The following is a 19,052-nucleotide window of genomic DNA, read 5'->3' as shown; positions in this document are numbered from 1 at the left end:
TTGCGTGATAAAGCAGCTCTCAGCATGGAATGTGAGTGCAGAAGTTGACAAAGGAAACATAGACAAATTGGGAATTCACTGCTCCTGCGTCTTCCTTGCCAAATTAGTGGAGTTAAAAGTCCACCTTATACCTTCGTTACTCCATTTCTTTTAATCCCCTTTTCACATTTCCCATCTCTGTCTCCGAGAAATTTTTTCACATCTATGTTTGCACTAATTTTCTGCTCAATTGGATTTAATCTCTAATTCATCAGTGGGATTTTTAAAATTTATCTTCATTGGGATATTTTACATAAATGTATACCGACTTTATTGAGATCTAATTCATATACCATACAATTCATCTATTTCAAGTGTATAATTTTTAGTATATTCAGAGTTGTGGAACCATTACAACAATCAATTTTAGAACGCTTTAATTACCTCAAAACTAAACCAACACTGTTTAGCCATTGTTTCCAATCCCTTTACATCCTCAGAACCCTAGGCATCCACTGATCTTTTTGTCTCTACCGGTTTTCCAATTCTGGACGTTTCGTATAGATGAGATTGGGCAACATGATTCTTTGTGACCAGCTTCTTTAATAAACTCTCAAGGTTCATCTATGTTGTAGCATGTATCAATACCATATTCCCTTTTACAACTGAATATCATTGAATACAGTATATTTTATGTATTTCTAAGTTGATGAACATTTGGGTTATTGCCATGTTTTGGCTCTTATTTAAAATGCTGGTATGAATATTTATATACTAATTTTTAATATAGACATAGGGTTTTAAAATTTATTTTAAGTAGGAGTGGAATTACTGAGTCATACGTTAACTTTATGTGTAATCTTTTGAGGACTATCAGACTATTTCCCTAAACAGGTTTACCACTTTTCATTTCCATGAGCAGTTTATGAAGTTTCCATTCTCTCTGCTTTCTTGTCATTACTAGTATAGTCTTTATTTTTTAGCTATCCCACTGGGTATGAAATAGCAGCTTAGTGTGTTTTTGATTTGCATTTCCCTGCTGGCTAATGATGTTACATATGTACATATTGGCATTTATATGTTTTCTTTTGAGAAATGATCATTCAGGGCCGGCGCTGTGGCTCAACAGGCTAATCCTCTGCCTGCGGTGCTGGCACACCGCGTTCTAGTCCCGGTTGGGGCAGCGGATTCTGTCCCAGTTGCCCCTCTTCCAGGCCAGCTCTCTGCTGTGGCTCAGGAGTGCAATGGAGGATGGCCCAAGTGCTTGGGCCCTGCACCCGCATGGGAGACCGTCCGCAGCGGCCATTGGAGGGTGAACCAACGGTAAAGGAAGACCTTTCTCCCTGTTTCTCTCTCTCTTACTGTCCACTCTGCCTGTCAAAAAAAAAAAAGAAATGATCATTCAGATACTTTGCCCTTTTCTTAATTGGGTTAGTATCTTCATTATTGAGTTTTAAGAATTCTGGGGGGCTGGCGCTGTGGCGCAGCAGGTTAACGCCCTGGCCTGAAACACTGGCATCCCATATGGGCGCCGGTTCAAGACCCGGCTGCTCCACTTCCGATCCGGCTCTCTGCTATGGCCTGGGAAAGCAATAGAAGATGGCCAAAGTCCTTAGGCTCCTGCACCCGCTTGGGAGACCCAGAAGCACCTCGTGGCTCCTGGCTTCGGATCAGTGCAGCTCCGGCTGTTGTGGCCATCTGGGGAGTGAACCAGCAGATGGAAGACCTCTCTCTCTCTCTCTCTCTCTCCTCTCTCTCTGTCTCTACTTCTGTGACTCTATCTTTTAAATAAAAAAAAGAATTCTGTATATGTTGTAGATATAAGACACTGAACAGATTTTAATATGCAAATGTTTTCTCTGATTTGTGAACTCTTTTCTCTTTTCCTGATGTCCTTTGCAACACAAATATTTTAAATTTAAGTCCAGTTCATGTATTTTTTTCTTTGTTGCTTGTGATTTTGGTACCTAAGAAACTCACCTAATCCAAGATCATATTGATTAACTCATGTTTTTTTCTAAAGATTTTATTTTATTTTATTTTATTTTTTGACAGGCAGAGTAGATAGTGAGCGAGAGAGAGACAGAGAGAAAGGTCTTCCTTTTTGCCGTTGGTTCACCCTCTAATGGCCGCCGCAGCCGGCGCACCGCGCTGATCCGAAGCCAGGAGCCAGGTGCTTATCCTGGTCTCCCATGCGGGTGCAGGGCCCAAGCACTTGGGCCATCCTCCACTGCCTTCCCGGGCCATAGCAGAGAGCTGGCCTGGAAGAGGGGCAACCGGGATAGAATCCGGCGCTCCAACCGGGACTAGAACCCGATGTGCCAGCGCCGCAAGGCGGAGGATTAGCCTGTCAAGCTACGGCGCCGGCCAGATTTTATTATTTTTGCCATTACATTTAGGTCTTTGATTTTGAATTGACTCTGTATATTATATAAGGTGGAGTGTCCAATTTCATCTGTACTCATAGGACATGTGCTGTCCTAGCATTATCTGCTGAAAAGACATATTCTTTCTCCCATTATATTGTCACCACTGTTGAAAACTTATGACGTATAAATGCAGTTTTTTCTGGACTGTCAATTCTATTTTATTGGTTTATAAGTCTATCCTTGTGTTAATATCACACCATCTTGATTACTTTAGGTTCCTAGCAATCCTAGCAAGTTTTGAAATTAGTGTTAGTCTCTCAATTTTGTTTTTCAAGATTATGTTGACTATTTTAGATTCCTTGAATTTCCCAATAATTTTAGGATTCTTTTCAATTCATAGAAACTGGACTGATCCTGACATTGTCTGGCAATGCTCATGATTTAAATAGTTGTCATTTTTCAAACAATAAGATTTTAGTTAAAAAATTTTTTTAAATAAGAAAAATTATCTGAGAAGCCTGGAGAAACAAGCAAGGGGAGAACATGTTTCCATCCATTGATTCACTCCACAAATGCCTGCAACACCTAGGGTCGGGTGGAGGCTGAAGTCAGGAGCTAAGAATGCGATCTAGGTCTCCTGCACAGTAAAGGAAACCCGATTACTTCAGCCATCTCTGCTGTCTCCCAGAGACTACATCAGCGGGAAGCTGGAGTCAAGAGTCAGAGTTAGGAATTGCACCAGAATACTCCAACGTGGGACTCTGCTATCTTCACGGCTAGGTCAAATGCCTACCCCATTTTCTGTCATCTTTATTGACTGCATAAAATCCTACATATTTTGAAAGGTTAGTTAGTTTACTCTGTAGTGGATTTTCATTGCACTTGCATTTTTGAATGATAATCTGCAATGCGCTAAACATATTAGCATAGCAGGATTATGAGGGGTATTCACAAAGTTCATGGAAATATATACTACAAAAAATGTTATGTATGGATGTCAAATTTTTTTGCAACAAAGTAAACCCATCTTTTAATTACATTTTCCATGAACATTTTGAGGAGGACTCATAGAGAAGAATATTCAGGGAAACACCAACTTTTTAAGTTTTATTTTTTGTTGATCTGAAAGGCAGAGAGACAGAGACAGGGCAAGATCTGCTGGTTTACTCCCCAAATGCCTTCAACAACCAAATCTGGACCAGATGAATGCAGGAGCTTAGAATCTGATCCAGGTCACCCATGAAGGTAGCAGGGACTCAAGAACCTGCTGCCTCCTTGGGGTGCACAAGAGCAGGAAGCTGGAATGGAAGGTGGAGCTGGGACTCAAACCCAGGCACTGCAATGTGGGATTCAGGCATCCCATGCCACGTCTTAACTGTTGTGCTAAGCACCTGCCCCGAGACCCAACTTTTTAAAGAGTAGTTTTGTAAAAAAAAATATTTTGTGTTAAAATGATCCAACTGAGGTCATATGGTTAATAAATACTTGAAGTACAAGTATACTTTTATATATACGAATCCACTGTATGACAAAGTTTGCTTTTTAAAATTGTGGGAAAAGTAGGTCATTCAATAAAAATTTTTAAAAATGTAAGAGGTAAAGCTAGAGCCCTAATGCTACAACCATATTGTTGGCAGTGCTAGGGCCTCTGGCTCTGCAATGTGTGTGCTTAGAATTCTAGAGACACAAACCCTTTGGTCTGTAGTAACATGGAAGTTCTTACTGACCTGATACTACTACACTGTGGGAATCAGTTTCCTCATACAAACTTGACTGTGTGATGCCATCGATCAGAAAGATTTTGTATGTCTCAATAATACAATAATATTGGGTTACCTTTTTAAAAAAATTTTAAGGTTTATTTATTTGAAAGAGTTACAGAGAGAGAAGGAAAGAGAGAGAGAGAGAGAGAGAGAGAGAGAGAGATCTTCTGTCCTCTGGTTTACTCCCTAGATGGCCTCAATGTCTAGGGCTGAGCCAGGCTGAAGCTGGGAACCAGGAGCTTCTTTCGGGTCTCCCACATGGGTAGCAGGAGCCCAAGGACTTGGGCTATTCTCTGCTGTTTCTCAGGCCATTAACAGGGAGCTGGATTGGAAGTGCAGCAGCTGGGACTTGAACCGATGCACATCTGGGATATGGCGTTGCAGGTAATGGTTTTACCTGCTTTGTCAATGCTGGTCCCGGTTGTGTTGTTAAAATTCAGTTTCCTCTTCCTTGACATGGTAAGCTACAAGACAAAGGGGCTGGAGGATGGTTTCCTGATGCTTGATATGGTAGTGGCTCCTATTGTCCTTGACAGTCACCGTTGGACAACTCTTATCACTACCAGCATCTGATCTATAGAACCTAGTACGTATTGAGAAAAGGAAGGATCAGGGGAACATAAGTAGCAGAGCCTGTCTGGATCAGAACTTCCCAACCCATGTGCCATTAACGAATTACAGATGAGCCAAAATATTAGCTTTTAGAGTGGTGTGGTGGAGCTCAAGATCTAGTTTCTTCTGGCAGACTGAGAGCAGTCTCCTCCATTTAACCAGTGCACTATACAAGTATCCTTTGGAATGCCAATAAAATTTTTTTTTATTTTTTATTTTTGACAGGCAGAGTGGACAGTGAGAGAGAGACAGAGAGAAAGGTCTTCCTTTTGCCATTGGTTCACCCTCCAATGGCCGCCGTGGTAGCGCGCTGCGGCCGGCGCACTGCACTGATCCGATGGCAGGAGCCAGGTGCTTCTCCTGGTCTCCCATGGGGTGCAGGGCCCATGCACTTGGGCCATCCTCCACTGCACTCCCTGGCCACAGCAGAGAGCTGGCCTGGAAGAGGGACAACCAGGACAGGATCGGTGCCCCGACCGGGACTAGAACCCTGTGTGCCGGCGCCGCAAGGCGGAGGATTAGCCTAGTGAGCCGCGGCGCCGGCCAATGCCAATAAAATTTAAAACAAAGTTTGGAAGCACTGTTCTCAGCAGTGCTGGAAACAATAAGAACAGGAATAATATTACGAAAACACAGTTACTTGGTTATCGGAAGAGTATAACAAATTCCAAAAGGGAATGGATGAGGTGATTGTTTTTCTCTTTGAATTCATTCTATTTTCATATTAGATTATATCATGAATATACATATAAGTATATATATTAACTTCCATCTTTCATGTTAATACTCTTCTGTACATCCCTAGATAAGTTCTAGGAGATGAGGAGTTAAAATAACAGAAAAATCAAAGGAAAACATCGGATGTGTCTAAGCATAGAAACAAACCAGGCTGGCACTGTGGCATAGCAGGTTAAAGCCCCAGCCTGCAGTGCCGGCATCCCATATGGATGCCAGTTTGAGTCCCGGCTGCTCCTCTTCCAATCCAGCTCTCTGCTATGGCCTGAGAAAGTTGTAGAAGATGACCCAAGTCTTTGGGCCCCTACACCCATGTAGGAGACCCCAAAGAAGCTCCTGGTTTTGGATCAGCTTAGCTCTGGCCATTGCAGTCATTTGGGAAGTGAACCAGTGGAATGGAAGACCTCTCTCTCTCTCTCTCTCTGTGGCTTTACCTCTCTCTGTAACTCTATCTTTCAAATAAATAAAATAAATCTTTTTTTTTTTTGCCAGGCAGAGTTAGTGAGAGAGAGAGTTATAGACAGTGAGAGAGAGAGAGAGAGAGACAGAGAGAAAGGTCTTCCTTTTGCTGTTGGTTCACCCTCCAATGGCCGCTGCGGTAGGCGCACTGAGGCCGGCGCACTGCGCCGATCCAAAGCCAGGAGCCAGGTGCTTCCTCCTGGTCTCCCATGCAGGTGCAGGGCCCAAGGACTTGGGCCATCCTCCATTGCCTTCCCGGGCCACAGCAGAGAGCTGGATTGGAAAAGGAGCAACTGGGACAGAATCCAGCGCCCTGACCGGGACTAGAATCTGGGGTGCTGGTGCCGCAGGCAGAGGATTAGCCTAGTGAGCCACGGCGCCGGCCTAAATAAAATAAATCTTTTTTTTTTTTTTAAATAAAGAAAAATGTTACATATTTAATGGTACCTAAAAAAAAAAATGCCAGTATACCAAAAGTTCTAGATCAATTTGAGATGGAATGGTATCAGAAGCATATATGATTTGCAATAATTAAAATAAATCACTTTAGTTAGGGGATGGAGTGGTGTATCAAATAAAGTCACTGACTATGATGCTAGCATCCCATAGGGGTACCAGTTTGGGTCCCAGATCCTCTGCTTCTGATCCAGGTCCTTGCTAGTGGCCTGGGAGTAGCACAGAAGATGGCCCAAGTATTTGGGCCCCTGCTACTCACACAGGAAACAAATTAAGTTCCTGGCTTCAGCCTGTCCCAGTAGTGACCATTACAGCCATCTGGGGAGTGAACCAGCAGATGGAAGATCTCTGTCTCTCTCTCTCTCTGTAACTCTTTCAATTTAAATAAATCTTTTTTTAAAACAGATTTCAGTAGAGGCGGGTGTTGTGGTGCAGCTGGTTGAGCTACTGCTTGGGATACTTAAATCCCATTTTCAGAGTGCTTGGGATTGAGTCTCCTCCTCTGCTTCCTGCTGATGTGCCTAGGAGACGTCAGATGATAGCATAAGCAGTTAGATTCCTCTCACCCATGTGGAGACTTAGAATTGCAGGCCCCTGAATTCAACCTGGCCCAGGACTGGCTGTTACAGGCATCTGGGGACTGAATAAGTCAATGGGAAATCTCTCTGTCTCTCTCTGCCTTTCATATAAATAAGTAAATGATCAAATAAAAATCTCTAGAATAAAAAATATATTCTGGCTGGCGCCGTGGCTTAACAGGCTAATCCTCCGCCTTGCGGCGCCGGCACACAGGGTTCTAGTCCCGGTTGGGGCACCGGATTCTATCCCGGTTGCCCCTCTTCCAGGCCAGCTCTCTGCTATGGTCCGGGAGTGCAGTGGAGGATGGCCTAAGTCCTTGGGCCCTGCACCCGCATGGGAGACCAGGATAAGCACCTGGCTCCTGGCTTCGGATCAGCGAGATGCGCTGGCCGCAGCGGCCATTGGAGGGTGAACCAACGGCAAAAGGAAGACCTTTCTCTCTGTCTCTCTCTCGCTCACTACCCACTCTGCCTGTCAAAAAAAAAAAAATGCATATATATATATATATATGTATGTATATATTCTAACATAAAAAAACTAACATCTCAAGAAAAAATAGTCAAATGACATCAGGACATTAATCACAAATGAAGAGTTTCAAATAGTTAATAAATATGTGAAACATTCAGCCACAGAAATAAATGCCAATTAATGACCTGAGAAAATATTTTATATATGAAACTTCATAAATTTAAGTGTATAGAAAATAGACTCCTTACAAAACTGCTGCTATGAGTAATAACTTGGTTGTTGTATAATGTGATGAGAATTTTTTAGACCACTTTGGCAATAAACAAAAGATATGTTAATGTTCATACCCTTTGACTTTAATTTTTAGTGATTTATTCTGAAGAAATTGTCAGAGATGATATGAAGATATGAAAACAATATTCATCATAGCTTTATTTCTATTATGCCAAAAATTAGATGCAACCTAAATCTATAGATAGGGGAATAACTGAAAAATGGATTATATCTATTCATGGAAAATAATTGAAATAATGTCTTCGAAGAATATTTAAGATGTAGAAAATAGTATCTATCTACTACTCAAATTACATATATATTATTTCAAATATATTTGCTCTAAGGCACTGTCTGTTGGAAGAAGCACCATTATTTCCTCTGGCATGTGAGAAAGAAAATTAACAACAAAAATGACACTCAAGATACATTTTTAAAATTAATTAATTAATTTATTCGAGAGGCAGAGTTACAGACAGAGGAAGAGAGAGAGATCTTCTATCCAGTGGTTCACTCCCCAAATGGTCACAATGCCCGGAGCTGGGCCCATCCAAAGCCAGAAGAAAGGAACTTCTTCAGAGAGTCTCTCACGTGGGTGCAGGCGTCCAAGCACCTGGGCCATCTTCCACTGCTTTCCCTGACCACTAGCAGAGAGCTTTATTGTAAGAGGAGCAGCCAGGACATCAACCAGCGCCCACATGTGATGCTGGCACCACAGCCAGAGGTTTAACCTACTACACCACTGCACCAGCTCCATCAAGATATATTTTCTAATAGCATACCCTGGAATTGAGCTAGGGCAACCTCTGAGTCAGGGTAAAAGAAATAATCTCTATATGGAGACAGCAAAGAAAACAGCTGGATCTGGTTCCTATTTTGGTTTAAATTCACATCGTCAGTATGGTCCAAAAGGCTTCAAATAAGGAGAGAATTTAAAGTGTTCACAGTTGGGTTGTTTACCCAGGAAGAGAGAACCATTAATTCCCTGGCAGAATGTAGCTTAGTACAGGTGGACAGCAATTTATTTTTGTACCTTTGATAGCACTTTTAAGACACTATTAATTCTAAAATGCATTCTACATCAGAGCTGTTAAAAGGTGAAAAATTGTCTAGAATGAATGAATTATATTCCATAGATACAATTGGAAGGAAATATTTCACAATTTAGCAGTGCAAACCAGTCTATTGGATTGCATATATATTGCACAAAATTGCTCAATGAACATTTATTACATATATTTAAATGTTTACCTTAATTAGGATTCCCATAATTATCTTCAATTCATTTTAAAAATTTGATCTCCTCTGCTAATATATTTTGAATCACTGCCAACCTTGGGTAATAAAGCTCAGGCATTTATAGTTTTATAATTCTAGCACTGTGGAAAAAGGCTATGTTTATCTTGGCTGCAGACTTGCAAGCTGTTACTGTTAGTAGTCATATCAAAGGTCTTCTAAAGCAGGCCCATCACTGATTGGAGAGCAGTGGAGAGAAGGAATGAGTGGTGATGTTTGCATTTTGAATGTTTTCAAAAGGCCCCTGTGTCAGAAGCTTGGTCCCCAGGGTAGTGCTATTAGGAGGTGGTGGAATCTTTTAGGAGGTGAAGCCTAGTGAGAGGTCCTTGTATTACTGGGGACATGCCATCAGAAGGTAGTGCTCTCGGAACTTCTTGGGTTTTCAAGACAGAGTTGTTGTAAAACCCCGAGTTCAGAACCATCCACATTCTTCTCTGGCTCCAGATATGATCCTTTGTTTCTTCATGCACTCCTGACATTATGTGCTAACACTGACTACTCTCACCAGAGGCCAAACCAATAGAGCCATCTGATCTTAGACTTGAACTTCCAAAATTGTGATAGCGAAGAGTTATGAAATTCAGATTTAAAAATATTTTCAAAGAATACAATAAAATATTCACAGAATTAAAACTATGAGGTTCTATGATATAGGGCTGAAAAACTAATTTGATTACTTGGACTTTGAGTAAGCCATATATTTTAGAAAGGTCATGAGAACTGTGTATTTAGTCTCATGGACTCTCCCATCTCTGCTCTGGGCATTATAAAAAATAAAGGTCAAAATTTATCCCTCCTTGTGCCTAACTGGAAAGTTAGTGACACGAGTATCACTCCAAACCAGAATTTCTCAAGGAATAACATAAGGACCACTTGTCTTAGAATCCTCTGGGGTCCTTGTTAGAAATGCAGATTTCACAGTCCTTCACCAGCCCTGCAGAATCATAGTATTTGGGAAATATCCCATGATATTAAAAACTCTCCAGGTAATTTTGATTCTTAAGTTTGAGACTCACTGCCAGACAGCTTCTAGATCTTACTGAGATACCAACACCAGGTGGATTATCAGAGCATGAGTAATAATTGTTCCCATGAATGTTGATATAGGACAAAAGTGACAAATATTGAAATGGGTGTGCTATTTCCTACAAAGTACAAGAACAGGAAATAATACATTATGTCATCAGTCCAAAGGAATTTTAAAGGTAAAGCTGGAAATAGTTTATACTTATTTCACTCATAATGATAATAGAATACTTACTTAGCATATAGATTTTCCAATATATTTTTCCTTATTTGCCTGAAGCAACATAAAACTAGCTGAGTCCCATTTGACTCATTTGGGAGATGTTTTCAAAGCTTTGTCTTTACTTCAAGAATTATAATAAATGTCTGTTAACTGTCTCCTATTTTTTGGACCTTTGGTTGTGATACAGTCAGTATTTTCATTAATATGAGTCCATTTTACTTGTAATTCTTGTTGTAACTGTTATCACTGGGAGCAGAATATAAAGGTTTTTAGAAGAAACTATCTTTTGTTCCATTTCATGTCATCATGGGAAGATAATGTGCCTGATAGTTTTATTTGATCTACTTTTTTTTTTAAGATTTTATTTATTTATTTGAGAGGTAGAGTTACAGACAGTGAGAGGGGGAGACAGAGAGAAAGGTCTTCCGTTGGTTCACTCCCCAGATGGCCTCAACAGCTGGAGCTGTGCCAATCCAAAGTCAGGAGCCAGGTGTTTCTTCCTGATTTCCCATTTGGCTGCAGGGTCCCAAGCACTTGGGCCATCTTTTTTTATTATTATTTTCAATTAATTTTATTTCTTTTTAAACTTTTATTTAATAAATATAAATTTTGAAAGTACAACTTTTGGATTATAGCAATTTTTCCCCCTTCTCCCAGCCCATTCTTTATTAAGATTCATTTTTAATTATATATATGTATATATATATATATACATATATATATATACATACAGAAAATCAGCTTAGTATATACTAAGTAAAGATTTCAACAGTTTGCACCCACACAGACACACAAAGTATAAAGTACTGTTTGAATACTAGTTTTATCGTTAATTCACATAGTACAACACATTAAGGACAAAGATCCTACATGGGGAGTAAGTGCACAGTGACTTAACACAGTGGTTTAACAATTAACACTCTTATTTATGACGTCAGTAATCAGCTGAGGCTCTTGTCATGAGCTGCCAAGGCCATGGAAGCCTCCTGAGTTCACCAACTCCGACCTTATTTAGACAAGGCCACAGTCAAAGTGGAAGCTCTCTCCTCCCTTCAGATGGCGATCTTCTACTGCTTTCCCAGGCCCTAGCAGAGAGCTGGATTGGAAGAGGGGCAGCTGGGACTAGAACAGGCACCCAGATGGGATGCTGAAGCTGCAGGCGGAAGACTAACCTACTGCGCCACAGAGCCAGCCCCTACTTGTTTTCTTGAAACATAAAACTCTGCCCTAATCACTACTGTCATCAATAACTTTTATCAAGTACCATTACACTTTCGGGAGTTACAAAGGTTTTTAAATTTCTCTATTGAGAATTCAGTCAGTATCCAAATTCCACCATATCCACCCTACCCCACCCCTCTCCTCCTTGTCTTTATTACCTACCTCTACCACCCAGGAAGTTGCAAGACTCACTTTTGCTCAGAGGCAATCTTCACTGACACACAGGCCAGCTATGGAAGTTAGTCTTATTTCCCGTTCCACCTGTCTTCTTCAAAGCATTATAGGTGTGTGGACTGTAAGGCCATTTGTAGCTTCAGGCTTCACTGTGAGCTTTTCTTGGGTCATCAATTTTGAATCATTTTGTGTCCTTGTATCTATGACAGAAGTGGGTTATAACTAAGTACCTTTCTCCTTGTTAGTTTGACTTTGAATTTCCACAAAATGAGACATCAGGACCCAACGAAGGCAATTTCAAAACAGAATTGCAAGGGAAGGGAACAGGCATTTGGTACAGTGGTTAAGATGCTAACTGGGACACCTGATTCTTTATCTGGAGTGCCTGGGTTCAAGTCCTGGCTCTGTTCCTGATTCCAGTTTCCTGCTAACATACACTCTTGGAGGCAGTGGGTTATAGCTCAAGTGGTTGAGTCCCTGATACTCATATTGGAGATCTAGCTTGAATTTCTGGTTTCTGGCTTTGGCCTGGCCCAGCCCTAACTATTACGGGCATTTTGGGAATAAACCAAATGGATAGGAGATCTCTCTAGCTGTCTGATTATCTCACTCTGTCACTGTGCCTTTCAAATAAAAATAAATAAATAAAACTTAAGAATTATAAAAAAGCCACAAGTGTTAAAATTCTGCAGAGCTACTTTGGATTTTTCCTTGTGTGACCCAAAGGAGGTCCCCAAGGGTCTTAAACTTTCAGATTAAGATTAAGCTTCTGGAATGTTCCTGCTTAACTTGTCTGTAGATTTGTTGTAATCTATAGACAAATGGAGCCATTTCTTTGATTCTAAACTGCTCCTACTCCTCCACTGAAAGGAGCTTCATGATCTACGCCTTTCTTCCTCCCCACTCATACCATACAACTGTCCAGTCAGGTAAGAGCAGAGGCTTAGACTGCATGACTACATTGAAAGAAAACTTTCCTGCCTCGTGGTCTCTTTTAAAGATTCACATAGGTTGGTTTCTCCAATCTGTTTCCTGTTCAGTATTCTCTCCTTGAGAACACTGAGCCTGTGGTTCCTGTGCAGAATAATCCATATATTAAGCATGTACATATGCACCTACATTCATGCAGACTATACAAGATAGTACCTAGTACATACTGAGAATGGAATATAGCTGCAGTATTAGCAGACTTATTCCATGGTTGAAAAATAGGTCTTTAAATAAATATTGGGGGAGGGGTAGCCATTTGGCACAGCAGTTGACACCACTTTTGGATGCCTACATCCTATATCTAGTGTCCGTTCAAGTCTTGGCTTTGCTTCCAGTTCCAGATTTTAGCTAATGCATACCTAGGGAGGAAGTAGGTGTTAGCTAAAGTACTTGGGTTCTTGCCACCCATGGGGGAGACCCAGACTGACTTCCCAGCTTCTAGCTTTGGCCTGGTCTAGCCTGGGCTGTTGTGGGCAATTGGGGAATGCAGTGAACCAACAGATGGAAGATTCATTCTCTCTCTCTCTCTCTCTCTCTCTCTCCCTCTCAATGAAATAAAACACATAAATTTAAATTTTTTTGACATATTTGCTGAAAATTTTTCAGTATCAACTAAAGAACTAGACTAGCAATCACTTTCTCTTCATTTCACAGTAGTCACATTGCACTCATTTTTTTTTTCTTGTTGTTTCTCTACCCCAGACAGAAATATGGACATGAAGGTTGCAATGAGAAACTCATCAGTTTCTCTCTAGGGCTTGCCAGATTAAAAAATACAGAATGCCCAAAGTTGACTTTTAGATAAAGCATTAATAATATTTCATATAAGTATGCCCCATGCAATATTTAGGATATAATAAAAGTTATTTGGTGTTTACCTAAAATTCAAATTTATCTTGGTATCATGCATTTTATCTGGTGATTCTATTCCTACCCTATCCCCTTCTTCATCTCTAGTCTCACTGCTACCATTTAGGTAAGGGATCCTTATTACCTGGAGCCTGAGTATTTGCAACACCTATCTAGGTGGTCTTCCTGACAATACTGTCCTCTTCCAGTGTGGCCCACTGCCTGATACACAATCAAAGTTTTAAAAAGCTATTTTCATTCTCTTCTACCCACGAAACTATGATGACTGTAATTGCCTTTTTTTTAAAAAAAAAATTTTATTTGAAAGGCAGAGTTATAGAATGACAGGAGGATAGACAGAGAGATCTTCCATCTCCCTAAATGGCCACAATGGCCAGGAGTGGGCTCCATCTGGGTCTCCCACATCAGTTCAGGGGTTCAAGCACTTGGGTCATCTTCTGCTGCTTTCCCAGGCACATTAGCAGAGAGCTGGATTGGAAGTAGAGCAGCTGAGACTCAAACCTGCACTCATATGAGATGCAGGTATTGCAGGAAGTGGTTTTAACCCACTGTGCCACAACACTAGCTCCTGCAATTGCTTTTTAAGTGACTTTCAATCAGTGTGCGCTTGTACAGATATAAATTGTTCATATATTTATGTATAGGCAATTTTAAGGGAGGTACTTAGTTTTTATCAGAATTGCAAGGAAGTATCTTCAAGGTACATCAAGAACAGATATAAAGAACAAGAGTGGGTGAATTTAGAAAAATGCAACTGCCTCCATCATGACTTTTGTTTTAGATATCAGTAATTTGAAAGTTCCATCATTATATCATTTGACTTCCATCAGTATGATGCAGGATAAGTGACACAAGTATTACCGCTTTAATTTCAAAGTAAGATATCTAAATTCCAGAGAAGTGAATTGGAAAGCCACAGAGTTTGAATCGAAATCTACTGTGTTTATTTCTCTCTCTGCTTTTATGATGGCTAGCCTTTAAAAATAACATTTATATAATACTTTAAACAAAAGGTTTAAGACCACTTTGTGTATATTTGAGCTTCACAAGGGTTCCTCTTCATCTCTGAAGAGATGTTCTTATTCCTACCTGTCTGGTGGCCCTTGCCACTTATTCTTTCCTGACCACAAATATTGGGCATTAGGCCATTTGGTGCAAGGAGTTGGCTTTTCAATGTGAACAGAATGGGAGAACATGCTTTAGCTGTATTCCAGTGCTGCTGATACATTTTGGGACCATGATTTATGGTAAATATTAGAGTTGATTTGTAAGTCCTAAAATAAAGTCATGTTTAATACTTTGTTTCTACTTGTTTAAAAGAACAAAAAGGGTATTCATCTAATCTGTTGGGGTTTTAAATAATTTTTATCTTTTTCCATATGTCAGATGTATTCCCAAATAAAAGAGAAAACACTTCATTTGTCTCCCTTGCCTACACACTTGACAGATCTTCTTCCTAGGTCCCTACAACACACCTTCTTAGTGGCCTTTGCTGGCTCTTCTCATCTATAATCAACATGCACACTTTTCATGACTTAAAATACCATCTCTATGCTATCGCCAGCCCAGACAAACCCCCATATTTACAATTTGTATATAAGGGGTCTTCACAAAGTTCATGGAAATGTGTTATTATTAAAAAAATAAAACCACTATGCATAGATTTCAAATGTTCTTACAGCCAAATAAGCTTATCTTTTGATTTCATTCTTCTAGAAACTTTTCAAGTATCCTCATATTTAATGGTCTAGCTTAACATTATCTTAGATGTCTAATAGCCATTTCAAACTTAGCCGTTCAAAGCTGATCTGATATACCACACCACTACTGACTCCTAAAGCTTTCCTGTCTCAGGGAAATCTGTAGTGCTCAGCAAAAAAAAAAAAAGGGGGGGGGGGGCGGGTAGAGACATTCTTTTCTTTCACTATTCATGTTTGGTCTGTCAGCAAATGCAGTGGGCCCTCCTTCCAAATGTATGTGCAGCTGGATCACTTTTCACCACCTCTAGTACTTTTCCCCTACTCCAAATCATCATCTCTCATCTGGATTATTTCAAGAACCTCTAAACTGGGTTGTCCTTCTGTCTGTACCAGAACAGCAAGTTTTTTGTCAAAGAGTAACCCAGATTATGTCACTGATTACTTTAAAACCCTGTGCTAGCTGTCCATCTCACTCTAAAAAGGGGAGACCCTAAAGACCATACACAATTGCTTCCAAGGCCAAATCTTGTAATGCTTCCCTTTCCCCCATTTTGTTCCTAACCTGGCATGCAGGACGGTCCTTATATTGAGATGCCTCCTCCCACCATCGCCGTGGCCTTCTCACCTGCTTTCCCTTCTCTTCTGATGTTTGCCTGGCTGCTTCCTTACTTCTCACTAGTCTTTAATGTTACTTTGCCAACACTTTTATCCACCTTCCCTTCCTTATTTTTCTTACTAGGAAACATTTTTTAATATAGTAAGTATTTGACTAATTTACTGTCTACTAAGCCTTCAATAAATATCTGAATGAAGGAAAAATGCACAGATGGTTTTCCTTTGTTGACGGTTTAAAAATATTTATTTATTTATTTGAAAGGGAGAGAGTAAGAGAGAGCAACCAAGAGAGCACTCTCCTTTGCTGGTTCACTCCTCAAATGCCCATGGTGGCTGGAGTTGGGCTGGCCAAATCAGAAGCTGGGAACCCAAGCCAGGAACTCAATCATCTCTTAAGTGGGTGGGCAGTCACCCAAATGTCCAGTATTGGGGGCTTTGTGCCTGAAGTATTATCTTAAGGATCAACTGAGTAATATTAAAAGTGGTTTAGGGGCTGGCACTGTGGCCTAGTGGTTTATGCTGCCGCCTACAGTGCTGGCATCCCATATGGACACCAGTTCTAGTCCTGGCTGCTCCATTTCCAATCCAGCTCTCTACTATGGCCTGGGAAAGCAGTAGAAGGTGGCCCAAGTCCTTGGGCTCCTGCACCCACGTGGGAGACCCGGAAGAAGTTCCTGGCTCCTGGCCTCAGATCGGTGCAGCTCCAGCCTTTGCAGCCAATTGGGGAGTGATTCAGCGGATGGAAGACCTCTCTCTCTCTCTCTCTCTCTTTCTCTGCCTCTCCTTCTCTTTCTGTGTAACTCTGACTTTCAAATAAATTAATAAATCTTTTTTTTAAAAAAATTAGTTTTCGGCCGGCGCCGCGGCTCACTAGGCTAATCCTCCGCCTTGTGGCGCTGGCACACCGGGTTCTAGTCCCAGTCGGGGCGCCAGTTCTGTCCTGGCTGTCCCTCTTCCAGGCCAGCTCTCTGCTGTGGCCAGGGAGTGCAGTGGAGGATGGCCCAAGTGCTTGGGCCCTGCACCCCATGGGAGACCAGGAGAAGCACCTGGCTCCTGCCATCGGATCAGTGCTGTGCGTCGGCTGCAGCGCGCCTACCGCGGCGGCCATTGGAGGGTGAACCAACGGCAAAGGAAGACCTTTCTCTCTGTCTCTCTCTCACTGTCCATTCTGCCTGTCAAAAAAAAAAAAAATTAGTTTTCACAAAACAGTTTGAATACTCATTAATCTCCTATATGCTTACTTTAAGGAAGTTCAAAAAAAATTTTTTTTGAGGCCAGCGCCGTGGCTTAACAGGCTAATCCTCCTCCTGCGGCACCGGCACACCGGGTTCTAGTCCCGGTCAGGGCGCCGGATTCTGTCCTGGTTGCCCCTCTTCCAGGCCAGCTCTCTGCTGTGGCCCGGGAGTGCAGTGGAGGATGGCCCAAGTGCTTGGGTCCTGCACCCGCATGGGAGACCAGGAGAGGCACCTGGCTCCTGGCTTCAGATCAGCGCGGTGCGCCAGCCGCAGTGGCCATTGGAGGGCGAACCAACGGAAAAAAGGAAGACCTTTGTCTCTCTCTCTCTTTCTCAGTGTCCACTCTGCCTGTCAAAAAAAAAAAAATTTTTTTTTTGACTCCCATGTGGGTGCAGGGCCCAAGGACCTGGGCCATCCTCCACTGCACTCCCGGGCCACAGCAGAGAGCTGGACTGGAAGAGGGGCAACCGGGACAGAATCCGGCGCCCCGACCAGGACTAGAACCCTGGGTGCCAGTGCCGCAGGACGAGGATTAGCCTAATGAGCTGTGGCGCCGGCCTAAGGAAGTTCAAATTTAAAAACCGGCAGGCATATGGTCTAGTGGTTAAGATGCTGGTTGGGATGCCTACATCCTGTATTGGAGTGCCTAAGTTTGAGTAGTGGCTCCTCTCTTGATTCCAGATTGCTGCCAGACCCTGGGAAGCAGCAGGTGATGGCTCAAGTAGGTGGATCCTTGCCACCCACTTGAAAGACCTGGACAGAATTTTCGGCCTGGCCGAGCCTCAACTATTATAGGCACTATTGGAGATTGAACCAGCAGATGGGAGCTTTTGCTTTCTCTCCCTGCCCCGTTTCTATATAATATAAATGTATATTTAAACATTTAGAAATTACAGTAACTTTGAATATAAATATAAAAGGTATTTTTGAAGTGAGCATGTAAAGATTACTAAATATGAACAGACTTAAGTGGAGATTAATACAAATGTAAGACTCAGATTTATGAAAGGAACTATGAGTCAGTTAAGACAGAGGAAATCATCAGATAAGACTTAAAGGCACAGTATGACTTTCTGGCGATTGTTAGTTGGTAAGCAATGACAGAAGATTAGTACTACACTGATACTTATGGAGGACTTCCCATGTGCTAGCATGAAGCTGTGTGATAGATACTTTTAATTTTTTCCATTTTCCTAAACAAGAATGTGAAGATGGCCGGCGCTGCGGCTCAATAGGCTAATCCTCCTTTTGTGGCGCTGGCACCCCGCGTTCTAGTCCTGGTCGGGGCGCCAGATTCTGTCCCGGTTGTTCCTCTTCCAGTCCAGCTCTCTGCTGTGGCCAGGGAGTGCAGTGGAGGATGGCCCAAGTCCTTGGGCCCTGTGCCCGCATGGGAGACCAGGAGAGGCACCTGGCTCCTGCCATCGGATCAGCGCGATGCTGATGCGCTGAAAAAAGGAAGACCTTTCTCTCTGTCTCTCTCTCTCTGTCCACTCTGCCTGTCAAAAAAAAAAAAAAAAAAAAGAAAAAGAAAAAAGAATGTAAAGACAGAGAGAAGTAGTTACTTGCCCAGCCCTAGCTCTAATGGTAGAAGCTACACTTAAATCTAGACCTATCTGATGCCAAGTCCCAAGTCCCTAACCCCTGAGTGGAGCTTCATTTTACCTGGAAATTGGGCTATAACAGTGGCTCACAAGGGTGAAAGTTAGGTGAGGTAAAACTGCTAAAGGGGTCGACATTGTAGTGCAGTGGCTTAATTTGCCACTGAGGACACTCCCATCGCATATCCAAGTTCTGGTTCAAGTCCCAGTTATTCTACTTCCAGTCTAACTTCCTACTAATGCACCCTAGTAGGCAGCAGATGATTATTCAAGTGCTCGAGCCCCTGCCGCCCATTTGGGAGACTCATATGGAGTTCCAAACTCCTGGCTGATGTGGCCATTTTAAGAGTGAATTAGCAGATGGTAGACTCTCCCCTCTACACCCCCCCCCCCACATCTGTGTCGCTA

At 41.9% G+C, this 19,052-nt stretch overlaps 1 protein-coding gene across 1 annotated transcript in view; it reads right to left on the bottom strand.

Moving 5' to 3' along the window:
• LOC133768605 (atherin-like) overlaps positions 1–19,052 on the bottom strand; it is a 50,912-nt gene that overhangs the window by 26,948 nt on the left and 4,912 nt on the right. Inside the window, exon 2 of the mRNA XM_062203293.1 lies at positions 11,625–11,836. The gene's annotated coding sequence lies outside the window, so the exon portion shown is untranslated. The remainder of the gene's footprint in view (positions 1–11,624; positions 11,837–19,052) is intronic.

Source organism: Lepus europaeus, chromosome 10, assembly GCF_033115175.1.
Source record: "Lepus europaeus isolate LE1 chromosome 10, mLepTim1.pri, whole genome shotgun sequence".
NCBI lineage: Eukaryota > Metazoa > Chordata > Mammalia > Lagomorpha > Leporidae > Lepus > Lepus europaeus.
This window is presented reverse-complemented; position numbering and strand designations above follow the sequence as displayed.